This window comes from Teleopsis dalmanni, chromosome X, assembly GCF_002237135.1.
Source record: "Teleopsis dalmanni isolate 2A chromosome X, ASM223713v2, whole genome shotgun sequence".
Classification (NCBI taxonomy): domain Eukaryota; kingdom Metazoa; phylum Arthropoda; class Insecta; order Diptera; family Diopsidae; genus Teleopsis; species Teleopsis dalmanni.
This window is the reverse complement of record NC_051848.1, coordinates 54,716,801-54,743,776: the sequence shown is the minus strand read 5'-3', so window position 1 is coordinate 54,743,776 and position 26,976 is coordinate 54,716,801. Positions and strand designations below refer to the sequence as shown.

The 26,976-nt window shown below is 27.5% G+C and overlaps 1 protein-coding gene across 3 annotated transcripts in view; it reads right to left on the bottom strand.

Moving 5' to 3' along the window:
- Nucleotides 1-26,976, bottom strand: part of LOC119687549 (DNA-binding protein RFXANK) — a 46,136-nt gene that overhangs the window by 13,394 nt on the left and 5,766 nt on the right. For all 3 annotated transcript variants that reach the window (XM_038101895.1, XM_038101894.1, XM_038101896.1), the window contains one exon: nt 419-686. The gene's annotated coding sequence lies outside the window, so the exon portion shown is untranslated. The remainder of the gene's footprint in view (nt 1-418; nt 687-26,976) is intronic.

The following is a 26,976-nucleotide window of genomic DNA, read 5'->3' as shown; positions in this document are numbered from 1 at the left end:
ACTAACTAACAGCATATAACATATCTACGCAATTCGTACACATATGATGTATATGTAATCTATCAAGGAACGGAAAATATAATTTTTAATATCCAAACAAATATAAATTTGGGCTAGTCAGAGGACTTACAGACTTATTTTTATTAATTTTAAGATTAATTTCTGTACTGTACACACACTTTACACCATACAACAAACTTTTAATTATAAGTTTTTGCCTAGCTATCATATTTGAACTATAAAATTACTTTGCAAAACAAATGGTTTTAAGTATAATAACAACAAAGGCAATAAAAAAAACAAATTTGGTTATGACAACTAAAAAACTATACAAAATAAAATTTATTAATATTACAAGAAAGTATTTTATAAATTAAAGTGATTCCAATACATTACACAACATACCAATTCAACATACCTACAATAATATCAGCAACGAACCTCTCTCATTTGATCGATCTATTTGAGTTGAAGACGTCTTTCGTTGTTTTTCTTTTTTTAATTTACAAAATTTCGCCCTAACTGCACTACTTTCTTAAGTAGCAATAGTTGTTCCTCACGTTGGTGATTTAGATACATTTCATACAATAACAAATATGGTTATATGTTATTGTGAGTTACGATTGTTAATAACATTACTTCGTTGTTGACATCAGTCCACGATTCCAAACAGAGAATATTGAATTCTAAAAAAAAAAAAACAGAAAAAATTATTTTTAAAATAGAATAAATTATAAACTTAATAATCATATATTTTATTTTATACATATATTCTATTCTGCGATAGTTAAGTTGCACTTATTAACTTTTAGTTCATATATATAAAAATTAAAAACTATAAAAAATTTGCCGCAGAAATTTCTGGTATAAAGTTGTAATTTTATTTTTACCTAATATAGATACTAGGTATACTACTAATATAGAACAACAATAACAGGGTCTCACATTTTATTAGAATGAATTAGGTTAAGTATTCCAGTCTCAATCTCGAAACTTTACTCTCATAGGGTTAAGTCAAAACAGAGATAATAATATCTCTCCCCACTTCAATTTTAGAGAAAATGTTAACAAAGGGATATTTTGTATTATCAGAAAAGTTTATGAAAAAAGTTTTAACGTCTTTTATTCTTTTATGAACGTAAAGTGCTTACAACGTAACCATATTTCCAAGAGTTACTGAGTCTATGTTCCGCTGGTACTTGTCATGACTTTTAACTAACCGTTCCGGTTAAAAAAAAAAGTCGATTTAGTTTTCGTTCCGGCAAAAATATCGTTTTATTTTTTTTTTTTTGGTTTTCGGTTCGGTTCCTGTTCGAAGTCCTAATCGAATCGGTATTCGTTCCGATTCAAAAAAAAATATATCGTTTCGGTTTCGATTACCATTGCGGCAAAAATATGGTTTTATTTGTTTTGGTTTTCGGTTCGGTTCCTGTTCGGAATCTTGTTTCGATTCAAAAGAAAAAAGATATGTCAGTTCGGTTCCGGTAAAAAATATCGATTAGAAGCTCTGAAAAAACACTATCGAAAATAAATTATTTGAGAAAGTTTGCCCATTCAGTACTAATTTAGCATTTATTAGATAGACCCTTCTTTACCAAAAAATTTTTAATTTATTTTCTGTTATAAATAATATAAAAAAAACTTCTTGAAAACATACATAGAATTTCTATTTTCTGGACATCAGGTAATTTAATTTATTATGATACATTTGGAATTTGGAAATATCTTTTCGACTAAGTATACATTAAGACCGAAAAGTTTTCGGAAATTCTCATTTAAAATTCGCGCGCTGTATATTTTTCGATATTTTAAGTTTATGTAGTTTGGCAGCAATTAAGGACAATTACTATGCCAAAAATGAGCGCGATCTGTCAGACAGTTCGTTTACGGCAGCTGTTGAAACCAGTTCACCCCAGTAGTGCGTTGCGAAAAAAACAATGGAAAAAAATATTGAACAAAGAGTTTGCATCAAATTTTGTGTTTCGAACGAAATTTCGTGTGCAGAATCGTTGCGAATGCTACAAAAGGTTTATGGGGAATCAGTTTTATCGAAAACTCAAGTTTATGAGTGGTACAAAGCCTTTCAGGACGGTCGTACGACCGTCGAAGACATTTCGCAACGCACTACTGAGGTGGACTGGTTTCAACAGCTGCCGTAAACGAACTGTCTGACAGATCGCGCTCATTTTTGGCATAGTAATTAAGGACAGTGCTGCCAAACTACATAAACTTAAAATATCGAAAAATATACAGCGCGCGAATTTTAAATGAGAATTTCCGAAAACTTTTCAGTCTTAATGTACAATACAGTCACTTTTACCCGAAATATTTTTTAAAATTTAATAAAATATCTTTTCCAAAGTAATGATTATGTTTCTTCCCTAATTTAGTTTTAGAAGAAATGTTCACACTTTCGAATAATATTTCATATTCTCCCAACAGTTTATATTATTTTCACACATTAAGGCTTACATAGAATTATAGACTACGTACATACCAGAGTTCATAATGATTTAATAAAAACAAACAATCCATAATAAAAATAATTTTAAGAATAAAAAAAATTAGTATATGACGCCAACTTTTTCCCTCCAAAATGGTTGGATTACAAAAAATGAGGGAATTGAATTAAATGCAAAAAAGGAGCAGCAACATAATAAGCAAAAGAAATATAAGGCAAAAACGAACACTGACTGAAGGAAGCCAAAGACGTAACCACAACAGAAAAACAAAAATAAAACTAAGTACAAAAAAAACAAAAGCAAAGAAACCAAGAAGCCCGAGCAGCCGTAAAAAAACTGTAATGCAGCAGCAGCAAAGGTAAATAAACGCAGCGCGTTGCAAAAGCGAATACGCTAAACGCTAAATGTAATGAAAAACACATACAAATACACTTACACACACACACATACAGCATTCAACATGCAGTCAAGCCAGCCAGCATCGAGCAAGTACGAGGGCATAGAACTTGACGTAATAAAAACAAAACAAGTTAAAATCAGAAAAATAGTACAGCAAATAAAAACAAATAACACGGCCTCCTCCTCTCCTTCCTAGCACTTTCCCCTCCGCCAACTATAGAACAAAAATCAAAACAAATTGAAATTTATTTGTAAAATTTTTATTTGCCTTTTTAGAAGATTTTCTTTAATCTACATTTGATATTTCTTTAATAATTATTTCTATGTACTTTATATGTAAAATAAAAACTGGGGGGACTGGGGACTGGGGACTGGAAACATCGTTAGTAGTCTGGAGACACAATTGTAAAAATAAGTGGAAGGTTTCTTGCAACGAAAATAATTAGCAAAGAATTGCTAATTATAGACAACGGAAGTATATCTGCTGACCTATCACTTCAACCAACCAAGGGTTGAGCTTTATTAACAAATATCATTTCTATCTAACATAAGTAAGGAAGGGCAACACATTAGGCGATAGATGTCTCCGAGTGAAAGTGTTGACAGTTATAACAGCACACGTCCTTATACTAACCCTTAACTCTATAGGTGTAGAGTTTTCAAGTTAATTTTTGATTTCGAAGAAATGTTAATTGTTTACATAAGGAAGCCAGCACTAACGCAAGTAAAAAGAGAACAGAGAGCAGACACGTTAGAGACAAAATTTAGTAGTTGTTATCTTGATCTTAGAGGTAGATTGGATAGACAATTTGTTAAAAGAGCTATAATTAACTCCTAACTATGATTTTATAACATAATGATCATTTTTATCACCGAGTGAGTTTATTGAGACCCTATGCTCCACTGGGAGTTAATGGAACAAAGAAGAAAGAAGAAGAAGAGTTTAGTGTCACATGTGAATTTGTTTTCTTCCAATCAGAATTTTTTGAAATAATATAATTCCTCTAGACTACACCTTACCAAACCCTAATATTTAGAAAAATGTCTAGAAATGTTTAGATTTTTTTGTTACATTTCCAACCATGATATAATCGCTCTAGGCTTTAACACGTTTACACATATATATGATCGTTTAAGCTCTGATTGCAGCATAGGGCTTGATGAATACACATCACATTCTTTATAAGTGATAAGTCCATAAAGAGCTTTAAAAAAAATGTGCACTAAAAATAGTTCAGTTTAAATATGTGTGACTTAAAATACCAGACTTCCACAACATATATCTGGAAATCAACGATAATCAACTGTTTTCATAATATAAGAAACAAGACGGACTTAATAGTGGGACAAAAACATATACAAACAACAAATTTCAAATAAAATATATAATCACTGTTGGAAGTGTCACCTGGACACAAGCCTGTTCGATCTTGGAACTATTTTTTCCAGTCATATGCCACTATTTAGACACTTACTTAAAATATAATTTCGATAAAAAAAATACTGTATTAAAAATTTAATTACTTGGTATAATGTGGTTTTTCGATCTAGTTACAATCGTTAGTAGTTCCTACATTTTTTGCTAAGTAGAAAAAAGATCTATTTTATGCACATCAATATTCATATATAACAAGTGACTTTCTTAAGCTAAGTTCAAGTGAAGACCTCCTTGCACATCAAAACCTACTTGAGCAAAGAAATGGTCCGTCAGTACTGTTATCACGCAGGAAAACTTCTAGTAATACATGAAGAAAATCACAAATTTTAAAATACCCACAAAATCCACACAAAAAAACATATTTTAGACTAATAAACTATATCAAAAATTTTATAAATAAAGGTTTCTAATATACTTTTACTTATTGAAAACAGTCTATTATCAATCAGAATTATTATACAAATCAGAATTATGCAATAAACTTACAGAAGCCAAACATGAATCATTGTACTGAAAATATAGTGTAGTGTTTTGAGTAAAAAATCAACGTCCTTAACAATAAAACAAACACAGATTACATTATCAGTATAACACAATCGTTAATTTGTTTATTCTCAGAAGTAACATAAAACATAAATGATTCATTAATAATTTTGCGTATTTACTTACATGCGTCATACTCATTTTAGGAATCAGGTATGGACGCCTATTAATGAATGTATTTATACCTGTATACCACCTGTACCTGTAAAGTGCATATTAAATATTGGAGGGTTCAAGAGGAAATTTCCCAGACATCCTGATAAAACTGAGTACATTAAGCTCATAAATTTTTTATACTCATTTAATCAGAGCTTATTAGCTACTTTAGTTATTATTAAATATATATAATACTACATTAAAAACAGAGTAAAAAAAAAAATTACACTACTAAAATCAGAGACTTGCATTTGTTCTTCAAATATGTCGCAAAAATAAATGACAGCACTAAACGGTGCGATGCGATGCGGTGCTAAGCAAGAAAAAAAAAAGATATTTTTATGTTAACAAGAGTATTCGGATTCATTCCTGAAGGAAATAGCAAAAATTATTTAAATTTTACCGGTTTTTAACATGGTTGGCAGTTATAGTATGGAATTTATATTGCCGTTGTAGTAATATAAACAAAATTTCTTCAAAATATATACAAACATATATATATTTATATATATTTGTGTGTGTATATATTTCTACACACTGGCTACATTTATAGAGGAATATATAAAAACATGGCAATGTGTGTAATAATATTGCTGCAAGTTCGATATATTTATATGTGAACGTGTGCTACTAAGTTTGGAGGATGTAGCAGCAGTCTTGTGCATTTATGCACAGTTTCTGGAATGTTGACAAGAATTCTGGGAATTCTTCGGAACAAGAAAAACGCGTATACAAAAGTAGAGTTCAGAACGCAGTAAAAGAAAACAACATAAATGGACAAACAACGAACTACAACTCAAGCGGGAATATTTCTTGCTAAAATCTTCCTGCATCATCTTCTTCCACAATCTTCTTTTTATCTTTTTGGAATATTTTTGTGTGTTGGTTGTATAAATTTTGATTGAAAATATTTCATTGATTCGTTGGTAAACTCTTGCAAAATCTTACTCAACTCGTACAGTTTATTAACTCAAATTTTTTTTAGATTAAAAAAAAAATAAATTTTTTTGCATGCAAACTGAAATTATGAATTATACACCATAAGTTAAGGCAACACAATTTGGATCAATTATGTACATATGTAAAACTGTGGTAGGAATATATATATATATATATATATAAGTCTATTACAAATATTACACCATTAGATTCTGTTAGTAACTTTGGTTACATAATAGTTTAATTTTCTTAAAATAATTTTACATGTTTTTAATTAAAACAAATTACAAAAATTTTGATCAGACAATTTTTTAATGCATATATATAAGTTTCTGTTTCTACATCTTGATCCAGACTAGTTTCAATACTTAATGCACACACCCACGCACTCCCCTACTATATCACCTACATAATTTTTAACATGCTCGTTAAATTTTTCCATCCTTTTTTCATCTATAGTTACTGTAATGTCTATAATTCAATAATGTTTCTACCATAAGTTCTATAACATAAGTTGCAGCAACAGTGACAAGACGAAAAAGTACGATGAAATTTTAAATGCAGTGATAGTTATTATTATAATGGTAAAAAACCTAAAATTTATCTATACCAAAATTTAGTAATAAAAAATGTTCCAAAAAAATAAAATTTTTGCATTTAAGTAAAATAGTTCATCATATAGAAAAGGTAATAAATATAAAAGATAATATTATAATAATCACAATATTAAGATATAAGAATTAAAATATAAAAAGTAGTAATACAAAAAAATGATCTATTGTTTCTTCAGTTTTTCGATACGTATTAATTTGTAATTCGGTACATAGTTCAATATGCGAACTGTCAGAATTATAAAAAGATTACAATTATAGTCAAGTATGAGGAACTAACTCTGTGCTATTGAAGATATCATACGCTGAGACGTCTTTGTTATATAAGAATATAACAAAAAAATTATTAAAGAAGACCGAGTAATGTCTATGATACCTAAAGCAACCACATAAGAAAATGCCTACAGTTCTAAACAATTATTTTCAGAACCTACAAAAAATCAAGGCAATAAGCATTATTTTTAAAACACATGGAGAGCACTTGAAACTTTATTACATACATTACACAACACTATTTATTATGTAAAAAAAGTTAAAGAGATGATGTGATGATATGATTTTAGTGGAAAGAATTCCTGATGTATCTATTTAATTTTACCATGTTTACACCATGATGTAGTAATAGAAGTAGTATAAGTGATTTTAGAAAATTAATATTGAAAAAAAAAAAATGCGTTAAAAAATCAAATTCACATTAACGTCGTAAACTTAAAAATGTTAAGAAAATCATATACGTCCAGATAGGAATAAAACACGGGATACCAGCTCCCAACGGAGCGGAGCACTGCGACCATGATTGATCTTTTGTGCTGCTATATCCAGATAAAAGGAATTTATATTTCTTATTAACTATAATATATCTGTATTAATCGTACTCACTTGTCATAGTAATAACTATGTATATTAAATGCACTTATATATTATAAAAAATGTTCATTCACATTACAAAAATGCCATTCACAATATTTAAGTAGAAATTAATTCAAAAACTAATAAATCGATACAATTTCCGGTGCTTCAAATTGCATTTCAAGTGAACAATATTAAATCATGAATATTTGTAATTTGTAAACAGTTAAAGACATTCAACCTAACTCAAGGCGTAACAAATCGCAACTGTTTGATGCTTCGGTATCAAAAACTGCCTTAAGATGGGATAGGAACGATGAAAACAAAAACAAAAACAAAAAAATACAAACACAAAAAAAAAACTGATTCACAGAAAACTTTCCGCAAGTAGACGACGACGACGACGACGACAACGGCTGAGCTGACTACCTTATTTTCACATAAGTTTACTTGCGCCACATCTAGGGTGCCTCAGCACACTGCAACGTGTAGCTTAAATGGCTGCAAAGCAAACCGAACCTAAACAACATGTTATTGACTCCACAATATTGTGCAAATCTGAACACAACACAACACACAACATTGTAAACAAAGATATAAATAAAACTTAAAACACAAAAAACGAAAAGGAAAAAAGGAACACTGCAAAACAAGCAAGTCAACGATGATGAGAACGAATAGAACTGTTGTTATTGTCGTTGAAGATACAAAGGATAGCCCGTGGCGGCTTAAGATGCTTCTTTGCAAAACACAAGCTTAAAACTGATAAACAAAAAAATACAAAAAACACAACAAAATAAAATATCAACGACGCAAAGTAGGGGATTTCTTTGTAAACAACAAAACAATAACAACACAGATTTTTTTTCTATGTTTTTGTTTTTACGGAATGGAGTAAAAATTTTCGCGCCAAATCATAAATGAGCAAAGGCGAGTGAAACAAGTTGATGTTATAAAGCATTAAAAATCCTTTGATTCTGATCACATTCACATGCTTTTTTTGCAGGCACATACATAGCAAAGGGACTTAGTAATTAATGGTTTCATTTTAAAAAAACAAAATATGCATATACATTTACACACACACATATAAGCTTTTTGATCATCGGCTGTATTAATTAATATTTGAAGTCTACGAAGAATGTTGTTGATCCCAAAAGGAGAGAACTTAATAAATACAAAAAAAAAATCAAAAGCATATTCTTTATAGCACTAAAATAAAATAAAAAAATCTGTGAAAATAAACAATTCAGAAAATATTAAAAAATAAAAGATTTATACAACATATATAAAAATAAATATATAAACAAAATAAATATATACAAAATAAATAAATAAAATAATAAATATATATAAATAAAATAATAAATATATATTAATAAAATATATATAAATAAAATAATAAATATATATTAATAAAATATATATAAATAAAATAATATAATATTAATAAATATCTATAAATATATATATAAATAAAATAATATATATATATTAATAAAATATATTATAAAATAAATAATATATATATTAATAAATATATATTATAAAATATATATATAATAAATAATATATATAAATTATACAAAATATATATAAAAAATTCTATAAAATATATAAAAAAAAAGTATATATGTACAAATAAGAATATATATATATATATAATAAATAAATAAATATATAATAAATAAATAAATATATAATAAATAAATAAATATAAATATATAATAAATAAATATAAATATATAATAAATAAATATATATATAGATATATAATAAATAAAGAAATATAAATATATAATAAATAAATAAATATAAATATATAATAAATAAATAAATATAAATATATAATAAATAAAGAAATATAAATATATAATAAATTAATAAATAAATATATATATAGATATATAATAAATAAATAAATATAAATATATAATAAATAAATAAATATAAATATATAATAAATAAATAAATATAAATATATAATAAATAAATAGATATAAATATATAATAAATAAATAAATATATATATATAATAAATAAATAAATATACATATATAATACGTAGTTTGTATTGAAAATGTTGCACTACTTATGAATTTTCCCATTTAATTGAAATCACATAATTTTATGCAATATTCTCAACGTCAGTTTTAAAATTGAAACTAGTGTTGTGTAGTATTTTCAATATTGGGATCATCTCCCAACACCAAAGAGGGTTTAAAATCTATTTTAAAACTTACATCGCTAACTCTGCCCACATGTATTAAAGTATTTACACATCAGTAAACAAGTGCAGCATTAAATTATTTAGTATTAAGATTTAAAAACTGAGAAAAACATTATAATATTATTAATAGAAGAAAAAATATTAACAATAAAAGTAATCATATATGAAAACAATAACAAAATATAAATAATGAAAATAAAAATAATAAAAATAAAAATAATAAAAATAAAAATAATAAAAATAATAAAAATAAAAATAATAAAAATAAAAATAATGAAAATAAAAATAATAGAAATAAAGTGAATGTAATTTAAGTTACAAATTCCGGATACTTATATCTGAATCATATGTATATGCGGGAGATTTTTTTCATTCTCAATCGAACTGAATGTAATTCGATGAGCTAGGTGAGAAATTGCTGGAGTATTTCTGGATACACTAAACTCAATCGCATTTCTTATATCCACCTAAAAATATCATTCAAACACAGTACGAATAAAAAAAAAAGGAAATTTTCCGTTCGCTTTATTTAAAAAGCATATCCTAAGTCAAATTGGTCATTGAAAAATAATAAACGACAATTAATTAATACCTTGGTATCACATCTTCCAATATTTCTGTCAGTTATAATCAAAAAAAAAAAACAAGTCTGTTTTGGTAGAGCTATTTACCGCAGAGTTCATTTCAAATAAATATTATAGTTTATAGGTGAGCCTTTATGTATGCACCACATTCCAATATGTTGAAAGACGAATAAAAAACACGAGGATTAAGACGAGACTAAGTTCTGATTTTTTTTTTTTTTCAGGAAAAATCGAATTGGTACGACGATAACATAAACTCGCATCAAAACAAACCAAGAGGTTGGTAGCAGTAGAGGCGAGAACAGACAAACGGCATATTAGGGCGTTGAACCAAATATAGAAGCAAATAAAAAAATGTCCTTTTTTTGTTTTTTTGCAAGAACGACGTCTGCGTAGTGTGAAGGGGCGAGGAATTTAGTAAAGTTAGAAAGAGACAAAACAAAAGCACATACGGCAATATTGACAAAGAGAGAAAATTGATTAAATGGAATATAACATCATCTTTGCTAATTTATAATAAAAATAAACACTTTCAGGAAAATATATGGAGTGGAGAGAACTACAAATAGTTATAAGTAGGATAGTAGTTAAATAGTAGGATAATAAAAGCATTGGATGGAAATTTTATGCATTTACACACGTACTCCCACACAATTGAAAAATGCATCTATACTAAACATCCACCCATTTACAGGCGAAATTTTGAATGGCAAATAGGTAAAGTATACGAACATTTCTAAAAGAAAGAAAAAATAGAATAAGGCCATAAGCAATGCAAAAAAGACTTATGTATATTAAATGTGTAGACACGTTATGGCATAGCCAACATAGCCAGCAAGACTTACTGTGAAAATACAGGACACAAGCAACACAAATAGAGATTTATGGTATGCAAATACTGCTGCCAAACACAGAGATGACATGCATACCTGACAACAGGTCGACTGCTCGGCCATTCCACACACACAAAGCTCCTCATCAAAAAACATGTTACATATGTTTTCATTTCGTTGTAAAGGTCATACATACTATATCTGCCCGAGTCGCACGTTTTCATCATTTCAGATACACACACATATTATCTCATATCTCATAGTTACGAGATTTTTCTTTTATTTAAATACTGTTTTAATTTAAGGTAATTAGATAAGTTGTTTTCGATTCTAATATATAAAAGCTTGTATTTAAAACTAAATCTAGTCTTCTTCTTTGGTTTTTAAGTGAAATCAGTTCAATACTACTGGAGTGTAAAATTTAATATTTAAGATTGGTATTATTATAGCCGACAAAAGTAAAAACAAACAGAAGGAAAAACAGAAATCATTAAATCACATACAAGAGAACACAATATATTTAGATTAAAAGCCTTTAAAATCATATATATTTGAACCCACTAAACCACCTCTTTGGAATGGATGTGGAAGATTGCAGCGGAGACGGAGAGCATAAGGGCTTAGTATTTAGCAAGCTAAATTTATCAAAGCCGAAAATAGACTAATTCAGATAGGAGAAATAGTAATATCGATGAAGGGGCTGGGTTTTAAATCATATATATTATATTTGTAATTCAATTATATACGCAAAAGTTAGATAACTAACAGGCAGACATATCTAGTCATTAAACAAAAAAGATAGTTCCCTTCTCCTCAGTAGGTCAAAACTGATGATGCAGACAGGTTACCATCTGATAGAACATCTTAACCTGTGTATTTTAACAATAAAGGTCTGGCTAAGTCTACACTCTTAGTCTTGATCTTTGTGACCAAGAAGTTGTCGCAAAGCACATGACTTTCTGGTTATTACTCATTTGGTCAGTATGTCGGTAATGTTGATAAATGTTGTTAATTCGCTGGCTCTCGAATGATGTAGATGTAATGCAAAACTATAATAACTTATAAATTAATTTATCAATCATCAACAGTTGTTTCACTATCGTTGTGTTTCAATAAACAACATTCTTCTGTGTGCAAATCTTGACCTCCAGAGTTTTTTAAACATACGCTGAATCTACTTTATAAAAAACGAACATATTTCAATTGATCCCATTGAGCTGATTAAAGCGTGAACACTGTTTACAAATTGAACAGGAATACATTAACAGACTTTGACACACTTTACGGGTTAATGGAATTGCTGGTCCATATTTCTGCAAGGAAGCTGCTAATCAAAACATTACTAGAATGGATAGCGTTAAAGATATCATGGTAAAATGATTCTCTATTGTTTTCCAATTAAATAAAATTAATGTGCAACAATTTTGAATTTATCAAGACGGTTAGATATGAATGTGTGTAATATAATTAGATTCCTTCAGAAAACATTGGGTACTCGCATAATATTACATAATGAGTCTGTGAGTTAGTCTGCAGGATCATGTGATACTGGACCATTTAATTGTCAAGATTTATAGAGTTCTACCCATAATAAAACCTCAAATGTTAACTCGAATTGTGTTTAATTCGAGTGCCGCGTCACCTGAAATCATGTTCAAGTCATAATGGCATACAACTACCTTTTGAATAAACCCATTTTTATGAAGATGACCAAGTTTTCAATATGTTCTGTTTCATTTAAAACAAATTAAATCTCAAAGTTTAAAAAAAAGCCATTAAATATGTATTAGTAAATAGCTTAATTTAAAGTCTTACATTAAAACTATCTATATTTTATCATTAAGTTCTAGTACATGCTTTATCTATATAAAAATATGTTTAAGAAAATATATTATGAATTTTCAAATACAAAGTTTAAGACATTTAAATTAAGAAAAAAATTTATATATAATTAAACTAAGAATTTATAAAATCAAAAAAAAAAAAATGTCAGATCTCAAATAATTGAATTACACTCCACCCCAAACAAATTTATATGAATATATTCATGTTGAGTGGTATGTATGGGTGTGTAAGTTATTTGTCACAAGTGAAAAATTCAATTATAAAACTATTAGACAACATCTGAAAACGCCTGTCATGAACTGTAAAAAAAAAGTTGTTATTAATGGGATTCCCACTTTCGTACCCTTTCAAACAATTTACTTGATTAAAGACCATAATGTAACGTGCCGCAGTTTAATATGCACAGCATACAGCGAGCAACTCCACGTCTATTCTAATGACAGTTTTAACCCACTACTACCAAAGCCAACTAAAGACACAGCACTTAAGTTCGGTTAGGACGAGAAACATGTGATGGGAAATACTTTGCATACACAAAGAACTAAACACAATTGCGAATGTTTAGAAACTTCTCAGCATAGATACATATAATTTATATATAAAAACATAGATACATATATATAATGTACATATTTATGTGTGCAAACCAATAACTTCTGTCAGTCAAAAACTGACTGATTTACTACTTTAGTAGTATGGAATGTGTATTTGACAAATTTATAATAACATTAATTTAAAGTAATAAAATCAGTGAGAAAGCTATTAAATTAACTAAGTTTAGATTGCTAAGAAAAAAAACAAATTAAATAAGTGATAGTAAATACTAACTGTGGGAGGAGGACGAGGATAGTATGGAAAATTGGCGTTTTATTTTAATTAACTATAAAAATGGTTAGATCAAGAATTACTGTCGGTCGCCATAATTACTAAACAAAAACAAAAAAAATATTCCATTACCGAGTTCTTTTTATCTATAACTGAAATCGAAAAACTTGCAAGTCGTTTATTACTACGTACGATTGACGACGTTTTGAATAGTTTCTAAGGCATGCGATAAAAACTGATGCCTAGAATAAAATCATTCACTAGTTCCAAATGTACACTGGCTATTAATATAGTCAATTAATAATATATTTTGATTGAAAATATTATTTATAAATATTATTATTATCATTATTTGGTTTTAGTCAAAATACATTCATTATAGATTTAGACATTTTTTGCACTATGAATTATAGTTTTTTAAGGCACATTTTCTTCAAATTATTACTATTAGTTTTATTTCAATTTAAATTAATATTAATATTAATCAATAAAATAATTATTAGTTTTTTTCATTTTTCAAATAATTCAATTCATTAACATTTACTTTACATTAGTTGTAGAAGAGCCTTTTTGCTGGATATACACTGTGCAAAAACTGAAACAGTATTTTATTACCGCCGTCACAGTACCGCTTCAAACAAGAGAATCAACACTCTATTCCATTGGAATACTAAAAGTTCAATGGTTAGAAGTTTAAACTAAAGGAACAAGGAATAATAAGAGGACATAAAACGAAAAGGATAAACTTGCGCAACACCAAAAGTTAAAACTACCCAGCCCGCCTGCAAGTGCAGTAACGCCACCACCGCAAACCAGTCAGTCGCACGAAGAGTGACTTGAATTAATACACTTTTTTTTAAATACACAGAAAAAAAATTTACTTCTGAGAAAAAAAAATTCCAACACTATATATATAATATATGAAGGAAAATGTAACATATATTTAACAAGAGCAAATATATTTCACTATACCATATATCTTTAATTACTATTCTTATTATATTTTCTTTTTAATTTAACATGCACTGTCATTACATTGAAGGCTAAGCAGAGGGAAAATATGTATAAAGTATGGAACACCTATTATTAAATAGGATGGAACAGGTTTTAATAAGTCTTCTCGCAGTGCGAAATACTGCGACCAAAGTACATATAAAGTGGAAAAAAAAAGACATTCATTATTTCAAATGTACCTATATTTTTATTTTTTATCTAACCATATTCTAACCCATATAGACGTATTTCTAATACGTTACAAATGTCTTTCATGTTATCTCCTATATAGACCAGCACAATTTATCAGAACAAGATCAACAATACATTTGAGTATTCCTAGAAGCGCCCGTCTAGCATACTTTTGGCTCATAACAAGTCCAGTCAAAAACAATATGACTGAAATTTCCATCTACTTTTATGTATAGAGATGACACACTATCACTTTCGCTAGTACCGTCTCAATGAAATGGTAACACATATACATAAGTAATTTGGCAGTAATATCAATTCTGTTGAAATACCGCCGATAGAAACTGAAAAAATATATATTTTCCACCGAAGTGATATGCACTATAACTAAAGATAATACTAATTTAATTTAATTGCCGTAATTTGACGACTGATTTCTGTAAAGATCACCAAATTTGTTATATGTATCTATGGGAACTGAACACTGGTTCAGTAAACCTGCACATGTCTTAATTAATATCTATCAAGTACAATTCAGCAATAGTTATAAATTAACACATAGTTAAGAATGTACTATTCATATCCAATAAAGGTTATTTAAAAAAAAAAAATATGTATGTATATGGGTATATGATATATCAAAAATTAACCTAAAATTCTAAATTTCTTTTGTTTGAAAACAGTACTGGACTGGGGATAAAAGTTTGTAAAGTGTTTGATTCGGTATCCGCTATTGGAATATACGATAGAGCACATTCGATAGAAGATCAATGATATAAGGACACTCGGTGCCTTTCCTTTTTTTTCCATTTTTTGTATATCAATGACCGACTTGATAGCATAAGGCGTGCCTACTAAAACTATAGTACTGTACACAACACCTATGTTTAATATCCACTAAATGTTAACCTAAAAACACACTTCACAATATCTTAAAAAATGCTAAGTAATTTAGTCACAAGAATAGGTACAACTGCTTGAGATACAGCAGGAGATCAATAGGTCCATGCGGAGCTTACACTCAGTCAGATTAACCAAACTGGACTGTACGAAAGTAAAGTCTTCACGAAATATTAATAATACTATTTTGTATTGAGTCGCATTGAAACTGACCTATCCAATCCATTTTTTTTTTGTTATGTTATGGGCCTTGGCTTCATCTCCTGCATTTTATATTAATTAATTATATTAATTAAAAAACATTTTATATTTCCTGCCTAATTATTACAGCCATATTAATTGCAATAGATAATCATAAATCCCTGTTAGCTTTCACCAGATGTTGCCATTAAAAAAATGTAAGTAAAAAATACCTGCGTACCAAACATTGAACGGTGGGTGAGTAAAAGCACCACATCTAATGCTAAAGAGTCGGGAGAACATTGAAACACTCCATTTTCCAGCCATTTTACTTCACCGTGTTGGCGGCAACTTTATTCGGATAATAAATAAAGCCGTTAACGAACTTGTTGAATTTGGCGCCAATTCAAATGATTTTCTTTTCAATCCAACAATTCTTAAAACTAATAAAAACTAATCTTGAAGAGCAAATGATTCTGATTCAGATTCAGATATACTCAGCTCAAGTAAGTATATTTATATTGATGAAACACCACCAAAAACTTTGTGATTGCATAAAATTATGAAGGAAAAACAGAAACAAAACAAAAACACACAAAACTGGTTCTTTTTGAATGCATACTACACATTTTAGTTTGCAACTGTACAAAACAACATTAAAGCGACAACATTAAACACAACGACAACGACAACAACAACAACAACAGCAAGCGCAAGAGAATTTCGCCGTGATGTGCTTCGTCGTCGTCGTCACTGTTGTCTTCCTCTTCTTTTTCTACTCCTCTTAGCCTAATCATTTGATGGGAACGCAGTAAATTGTTCCAAAACAAAACAACACCACATACCGCATTCATGATGCACCATGTGTACAGTACACAACAAAGTATTAAACATAGATTGAAAACCAACCATACAAACAGCAAGCAATAGTACGTGAAGAAAAACATAAATATTGCCATACAATTCGGAAAAAAAAAAAAAAAAAAAAAAAAAAAAAGCCAAATACATATCACAAAAGGGAGGATGAAAAAAAAAAAAAAAAAAGGAGACAACGACCGACCGAACTGAAGTACCGACCGTGTATAACATAAATGTCTACTACTTACCAGAGAATTAAAAACTAAATGTAAAAAAAAAAACAAAATTAAAAATATAAGAATGAAGAATAAAAAATAACTAATAAACAGGAAATGGAATTTACAAATAAACAACAACATAAGCCGAGCCGAGGACGGTTACCACACCACATAGCACATACAAGCAGCAGCACCAGCACACAAACGTTAAAAATAGTAAATATTGTTATTTGCAGCATAACTTCATGCAAACACGATCAACAACACAACAACAACAGCAACAACAACCGTGTGTAAGTAAGCAAGAGACACAAAATAAAAAAATTTGTATTGTATATATATATATATAGAAATATACATATAAAAAAAAAAGGTAAAAGCAGTTCATTGGAATCAAATACAATGGCTAAAAGAATAAGCTGAACAACACAGCACACAACAACAACAAAGGAATTTGAAAAAAATGCGGCCAATGACGGTAATGAAATCAACGTTCTTTGGGCTGAATACTACTCTCGGTTTGCATTCGTGTTTGAGCATTTAATTTACACAATTCTTGTTGTGTATTAAGATGAGGGGAGCAGAAGCAGCAGCAGCAGCAACTTTATAGCACGCACGAGTATAATGTAGCACAAGTGCTTCTTTTCCGATCGTAAAAAGAAGTTCTGGAATTCAAAGCAGCAAATATTTGCCACGGCGAGCAGAGCATTGCATTCATCAATAGTCTGCTGCTGCTGTTGTTGTTTTTTATTGTTGTTGCTGTTGTAGTTGCAGACGATTTCAGCGTAGCAAATTGACTGTAGCAGTTATGCTGCTACACATGAATAGACAGACGCGGTCAGATTAGATAGGACACACATACATTATTTTTTAATGGTGCAAACAGATAAACGAGTATACATACATACACATAGCATATATATCCATATATATAATGTGGATAGATGTAAACACAGACGTTTAGAAAAGAAAAAAAAAAAAAATAAAGAAAACATATGTTGTGTGGTCTGTTGGACTTAAATATATTACGACGACGACGGCTTAGAAGGAAGCAGAAGTAGCAGCAAGAGAGAAAGAGTAGGATAGCATAGGTGTTAAAAGTTAAACATATGGCGCAGAGGCATATGCACAATGAAATGTGTTAAATATTGAATTTCATATTTATGTGTAAATTATAAGACAAGAAATAAAATTAGTTCAAAACGCACATTTGAGCTCAACTTTAACTTTGCTTAGCACCACCTGCTACCTCTTTCAATTTTTTCTACACAGCAAAAAGGAACAGAATTTAAAAAAAAAAAAAAAAAAAATGCTTTTTCATTAGCTAACAAAATGAATTTTGAGTTTAAATAAAAAAAAAAAAAAAACCGTTTTAGTATAAAACGACTTGACGACTTTTTTTAAGTTTTCGAACAAAATGTAAATAAAATAAATTAATTTAAAAGAAAATCATTTAAGTAAATTTACTCTATTTTTATTTAATTTTTTGTGTTCACTTGCATAGATTAAAAATGATAAGAAAGACACAAGGTCGGTCAACAGTTTTCTGTTAGTCTTAGATCAAAGTCAAAACTACAACTAAAATTAGGAATTCTCTACTAAATCTATTACTTGACAAAAGTCTAACAATAAATATTTTATCTAAAAAAATATTTCAAAAATTTAAGCAATATTTGGATTAAAATAACTTAAATGTTTGTACATTCTTCTGTACCGTAAGTGTGAAAATTATACCAACCAACTACTCTTCAGATTTGAATATAACCTTGTAAAATATTAATAAAAAAGAATACTTATTTTTATTTAACAGATATTATCTTCACTACCGATCTGTTGATTTAACATCAACATTTATTAATATTTTATAGAAAATAAAATGTACAGTACAGTATAATATACCAAACACACATTTATCAGTTGATGAATAACGGACTACTGTACCATTATTGAATATCTTAAAAGAATTAAATTTAAGATGGACTACACATATTAGAAAAATATCCAGAATGCAGAACACGCAGTAACAACTGAAGACGTATAGATGTGAGTGATAATAACGTACAAAGAAAATTTCCCTACTCTTGTCGAAAATTCTCGGCAACTACTGTTGTTCTTGTTGTAGCCCCCGCTGGGACCTGCTTGTGAAGTCCTTTTAAGAGGTATCGAATGGCATTTGATCGCCGCTGGTGATCAAGGGCGTAAACCCGGCCCTCGGCAACTACTCGTCGAGTTGGATTACGAAGTGCCGTTCAACTCAACACTTCCAAAAAGAAACGGCACCAGCATAGATCTCTATGCGGACTACAACAATAACAAGAAAGGCGTTAGTTACTAAGAAATAAAATAAAAGCTGACAAATATATGAAACTATCAGTTCCTATCAGTTATATGAAAGGCATAGCGCCTTCATCGAAACTTAAGACTGCAAGGGATCCATTGGATCAAGTTCCCGTTTACTAAGTGTCTTGAACTGATATTTATCACTTAATTTAAAAGAGTTGTCCTAACAAAAGTGTTTAGTTATTTCAACTAAACTAAAATTATAAGAAAAAAGAATTATGAAAAAAAAAATGAAAAATAAAAATAAATAAAAAATAAATAAAAAATAAATAAAAAAAAATTTTATAAAAAATATTTTAATGAAATATATTATAATAATATATATTAAATTATAATAAAAACATTATCATAAAAAATATTATAACGTAAAATATAATAAAATATATAATACTAAAAAAAACATTATTATAAAAAATATTATAACAAAAAATATAATAAACAATTTTGTATTAAATAATATGATAAAAAATAACAACAAAATATATTTTAATAAAATATATTATAATAAATTACATTTAAATAAAATATATTATAATAAATTACATTTAAATAAAATATATTATAACAAAATATTATAAAATAAATTATTATAATAAGTATATTATAATAAAAACTATTATATAATATTATATTATTTATATAATATTACATATTATAAATATATCATAATAAAATATATTATAAGAAAATATTTTATATTGTAAAATATTATAATAAAAATAATATAAAAAAAATTATTATAATGAAAACTATTATAATAAAAAAAATATACATAATTATGTATATGTTATAATAAAAAAAATATACATAATTATACATATATTATAAAAAAAATATACAAATATAAAGAACTACACTATAACAAAAAATATTATTTAAAAAGGATTTATAAAAAAAACTATTTTAATACAAAAAACCATTTTAATATAAAACTATTTTAATTTTAAAAAAATATAATGAAAAAAAAAACTAATTTACTTTTAGAAAAATCATGTTCGCCAAAATGAGAGTGACAAATGCGTTGAGCAAGGAATGGGTGTGCGTTAGGAGAGTTTTCACTATTTATTGATTTTATTACGAGTGTAGTAATAGGAGTAACAGTAGATAAGTCAAAACACTGCGAGCAAATCTCCTACCGCCGCAACTTGTTGATATATGTTTTTGCGTTTATATGCATGCTAAATTAAAGTACGTATACGATAATTGTTAGTATAATACACAGTATTTGATTAGCAAACATAGCTAATTAAAAAAAAAAGTGCTCAGTAAAAAGACAAATATGTACACACGAAGACGAAGTAAGCAAAGTAACACAAAAACGAAATAGAAATGAATTCATAAACAAAATTGTGTACAGAAATTATGCAAAGGTCTGACAACTGAATTTAGAAAGTTAGTAGACATGCGCCACATTACAAAGTTCCATAGAAAACAAAACTCCATTGCAACGACGACGACGACGACCTTTTTCTCTGGCATCAATATCATCAGGTTTATTTTTTATTTTTTGTTTTTCGTTAGTTCTGTTTTATTTAATTTTTTTTTTTTTTATCGTTAGCCATTCATATCAAGAATACGTTACACTCTTTGTTAGTTAATCGCCGTCAACAATAACAACGAGAACGACATTGCTTGGCATGGTTTGGCCAGGCCAGGCCAGGCGTAGTGCTTCTAAGAAATACAGTTTGCAGAAAGAATTTATTGTTGTTGTTGTTGTTTTGTTTATTTGTATGCACACTACTTCTTTTTATTTGTATATATAGCGAGCGCAAAATATAATTGTGTGATGATAAAAGAAGAGTACATAAATTTTGCTCACAGTTAAGAGATATGCACAATAGCATAATAATTAAGGACAATTGATTGAGAGACAGACGACACAGCAATGCGAAGAATGTGTTGCAAAAAAGAAGACAGCTTGCGCTAATTTTTAATTTAGAAAGAGAAACGTAGCGTATACATTAATTCGCATTCGCGTTGCCAAATCTTTGAAATAATAAAATTCTAAATATTATTTGAATGGATGGACATGTGTGTATGTATCAGTTGTTTGTAAATCAACAAATTTTAACACAAAAAAATCTAATGTTTAAAACGTTAGCTTAAATGGTATTAAATATTAGATGGTATTAAATATTAGATGGTATTATATATAATAATACTTTTTAGCAAAAATATATAAACACTAGCAGAATTTTAAATCAATAGTTTTCACTAACACTTCACAAAATCACTTGCTTTAGATAATATATGAAAAAAAATAAAGCTTGAAATATATTTTTATCTGTGTTAAATGTACATATATCTTTGTGAATTAATGCTATAGGAAGGAAAACAAATCGAATTGGACAGACGACTCAATCTGATTTCCAATAACATTCAAATAAAATTGAAGAGGAAAAAAAATATGATAGGAAATAATCAACAAAATGGTGTCATCAAAAATCGAAGTTGATGACTTTGCAGATATTGGATAGTTTGTATTGTAAAATATTATTATGTTAATTAAAATAGCAAAATTATTAAATGTTTATAAAAATAATATATACATCTTTTCAAAGTTTTGCTCATACATACAATAAGAGTATTTTTTGGAATATTACAGTGGATAGATATTAACACAAACTTTTTTTACTAACTATATCATATATGATGACTTTAGGCCAAAGTCAAAATATCGATAAAATAAAAATTATTGCAAAATTAAATTGTGATTTCTTTTTAGTTTTTATTTTTAATTTTTAATAATAATAAAAAATTTTTGACTAATTAGCATGAAAAAAACACTATTAAAACTGTTTGATCACAAAATAATTAACATTTATATAAAAATATTAATTTAATAATTGATTATAATGTATATATGATAGTTATACATTTAATATTTAATAACATATATAAGAATTATTTTTTTAATGATTATATGAATTGTATATTAATAGTCGACTATTTAAGAAATTCTTGTAAAATATTTATTTCGCAGATTATTGCATATTTTGTTTAGTTTCCCTGAAGATGACTATTGAAGACAGTCGAAATATTGGAAAAACATATTAATAAAATATAAACTGTTTTTCAAATATAAATAATAAATTACAGTGTTTTGTTATTTCTATTCAAATTGACCAATTAGACTGTTAATAAATTATCACAAATCATATCTAACTGGAAATGATCAATTTGTGTACCACCATCCAATTCTATTCCAATAACACATTTAAAATATATATTAATAGCATTTTTTTATTATTAAACTTCTGTTATTTTCCAATTTTGATCTTATTTGGATTGCAAAGTTAAATATGTGTAATAACATTCCGACAAATATAAGTCAATAATAGAGAAAAATAAAAAATAAAAAGTTTATGATGTCGGTAGTATTTTTTTTTCTTAGTGAAGATGAAATGGGCATTTTATGCACCACACACCAGAAAAACAAAACTGGAATATAAAAGAAATAAGCAGAACTAACCTACGATAACACAATATAGCGCGCCAAAAATTGGCAGCGCCTGTTACTGAGCGACAAATTAATTCCGAACCTCTTTGTAGCTCTCTTCTGTGGACACTAAATGGCAGGCAGCTGAAAGAATAAAACAAAATGAAGACAACAACTCAACAACTAGTATCAAACAGAATCAGAAACGTAACGAAAAAAAAAAAAAATAATTTAAAACTACACACAACCGAAACGCATTGCGCAGCAAGCATATTAACGATTAGAGCGACAAAACGAGCACACCAAAGACGCAGAGCCATCACGAGCAAAATAAACAAAAATATATTAAAAAAAAAAAGGGGAAGCTATAAAATCGGCAGACACTATACAAATTAGGATGAAAAAAAACACATACACAAACACACGCATATAACAAAAAGAAAATGGAGAAAGGAAGGAAATATTATTAAAACATTATGGGATATATAACAAATAAGAAAAAAAAAAAAAAAAAGACAAAATTCTTTGAAATACAGTTGGGATTTTTTTTTCTCCTTTTTCAAAATTTATAAATTAATTTTTTTTATACATGGATTGTATTGGGGACCGCCGTCTTCCAGACGGATAGCAACGTTATTTTCGTACAGAATACACACAACATTTATGTCGCCTTCAGTTATACATATGTGTATATCACTTTTTAAGTTGAAGGGGGGAGCGAGCGTACATTTTATTGACACTGAATTAAATTTGCTGGTATGCTGAAATTTTCTTTTTTTTTTGTACACAATTTAAATAGCAAAATAAAACCTTATTTAGTTCCACAATTAAATCATTTGAATTATAGATTATTTGCAACAACTTACTCGATTAAAGAAATAATCAACACAACAAACACCTTTTCTACTCCAGCAGTTAGTCGCTTTCACAAACTTTTCACTTTCACGATAAAAATTCAAAACAACAGTTTTGTTTAATATTACAACACAAATTGCGTAGCGGTTTTTAGATTTTATCGGTTAATTTAGTTTTTCATATGAAACAAATCTGAATGAGAAAATTAATTGCGTTGGAGTAGTAATTGTGCAGTTTTGTTTATTTTTCCATAGAAAAACTTGAAAGTTTTCTTTTTTTTTTTTGTTTTTTCTTTTATACTTTTTACATAAATTTCTTTTTGGAGCCGTATATATTTGCCGGATCTTTTCTTTTTTCCTCTTCTTGCTTTAAGCGACGAACTACGTGCAATATCCAAGCACGCGAAAGAACAAATGAAAACTGCAGGGTTTGTCACTCATAGAATGGCTAAATGCGCTGAAATGTACAAATGAGCACCAAAACGAAAAGAGAACCAACAAATTTTCTAGATTGTTAGGGCATTTTCTACTCAACATGAGTGTGAACACAACAGCACAACACCACAACGGCACATGCAGAGTTACCAGCTGTTATTATGCGAAACAAATAGACATTAGAAGAGAAAAAGTTTGTTTTGTGTGCAGTGCACATGTTTTAAACTAAAATTCCATTTTGTATCGTGTATTAACACAGACAGCCACAAATCGTAATAGCTCAAAAATTTATTTGTAATATTATTTAATTTTTTTCTTTAAATTGTAATCGAAATTTAACAATAATACGAGTTCGAGTAAATAGAGGTAACGTAAATTGAAATTTCCTAAGGATCTTTTGCACTGCACTTATGTAAATATTTATTTATTTTTTTATTTATTACACTTATTTATTATTTTTGCTTAAAAGTTTTCAAATTTATTTATTTATTTATTAAACATATAAAATTTTCACAATGGTAACACCTAATTTACCCTACCTGAAATTGTAGTATATACAAACTATTTCCCTCAATTCACCATCAATATACTCGAACTCGCACACGATCTTAGTATTATTGTTTTTATATAATTGATTTTTTTAAAAAATTTTTGGTTTTAAGTAATTTTATTTTGGCAACGATGGACTTTTTTGTAAATAAAAAATAAAAGTACATAAAACTAGGAATCCATGAAAACAATTTTTTTTTAAATAAAAAAAAAATATTACAAATATTAAAATTATTCATATAAATATTATGAACACCACTACTCCAATTTACTGCCACTTTCGATTTGTGGCGATAATATTTATATAAACATTCTTTAACTTTTAAATTTTTTTTTATTTACACATGAAATTGTTAAAAAAACAGTGATCAACTTTAACTAAACTTTAATTTAGTTTAGGTTTTAGAAAAAAACCAAACGAAACGTCGGTTAAAAAAATGAAATAAATTAATTTTTTTATTTGCATCCCAGTCACAAGAGTAGTCACAAGAGAGTAGACTAATAAAAATTATAATTTAAAAAAACAAAACGTACTGGTCAAAAAACATCATTATTAAAAAGAAATTATTAATATTAAAATTATTTAATAAAAACAATATTAATAATATTAAAATTATTTAGTAAAAAAAATATTTTTAAAATTAAAATTAATTAATAAAAATAATATTAAAATTATTTATATTATATTATGTTATTTTATGTTATATATTATTATTATATTATATTATATTAAATATTATTATTATATTATATTATATATTATTATTACATATATATTTTTATTATATTATATTCTATATTATTATTATATTATATTATATATTATATTTATATTTATAATTTTTTACATGATAAAATATACATACTTAAAAATATTTAATTAACTTAATTAGTTTTTAATTTTATTGTAACAAAAGCTATTTTTATATTTTATTATTGTAAACTCAAATTACTTTAAATTATGAATATTATTTATATATTTGTGAGTTTTTTTTAGAAAACAATATTAATAGCATTTAATGCAATTAATGTAAATAATATTTTAATTTAAAATTATAATTGTATATTAGAAATTTGTCTTTAACATGTCTTACTTTTTCGACATTATTGGAACGGTTTTGAACAGTTTTAATCATTTTAAATTTAATTAATGGTATTAAATTTAATTTATATTTATTCTTTTTAAAATACTTCTATTCATTTCAGACATTATTATTAACTTTAAAAGAATGACCTAATAACGTTAATACCGATTTAAGTATATTCCTTACTAATTAACTTATACTAATATCAGTTCAATACAGAATAAATAGTTCATTCAAAATTATTCAAATTTCAAATCTTCACGAGGAATGGCAGCACTGCTGTACTCTGCCGACAATATATCTGTGTAATTATAGAATAGTTCAACGAACTAAAATAAATGCCAACTTTAACTAAAAGCAAAGGCAACAACAACACACATACTACTTTAAAAGCTTGCCTGTGTTGGTGCACAACTCATATTTAGTGTTGAAAAATGCTAACCTAAAATCTACTCGAGAACACATTGAGCCAACCATGCGGTGTTGTCGCACATGTAAATAATTTTAAGGAAATATAAAAAACAACAAAAGACAAAAAAATATTGAGTATTTAATAACTAAAATAATGAAATCAAGCATTAACAAAATATTTGATAAGTAATTTTGTGTAGTTCATATAGAAAATATCAATTTTCAAAAATTCACTTGATCCGCGTATAGTTTACTGTTTTGTACTGTACTTTTCGCTTAAATTAACTGTGTTAAACTCCTATAGGCAACACAAGGCAACAACGGTGTTGTTGCAAATTGATATTTTTTCTATTTTTTTGTACATAGTTTTTGCATTTGCAGTGAGTGTTTGTCTTTATGCTTCTCAACTTAATCACAGCACAGCACAGCCATCAAAACTCAAATTTCACTTGAGTTTTCACATTACGCAGGAACCAATGTAAAGTAGAAATAGGAAAAGAATAGTTACGGAATAAAAGTGCCATTATTAAATAATCAATTTCTGAGGAAATTTTTTGAAATTTAAAATACTTTCAATGTTGAAAAGTTTATGCAATCGGAAGAGCACTTTAAACTAATTACATACATATGAATAAAGGAATATAAGAATTTTGTTTTTATATTTAAAAACAATTCAAGTAGCAATTAATATTGTTGTAGGTTTTAGAGAGCAGCACACCCGATTCTTATAGGACGGACAATACACACCATACGTCCGTACGTTCGCTTCTGTTGTTTACAACAAATGACTAATAAAGCATTGACGATG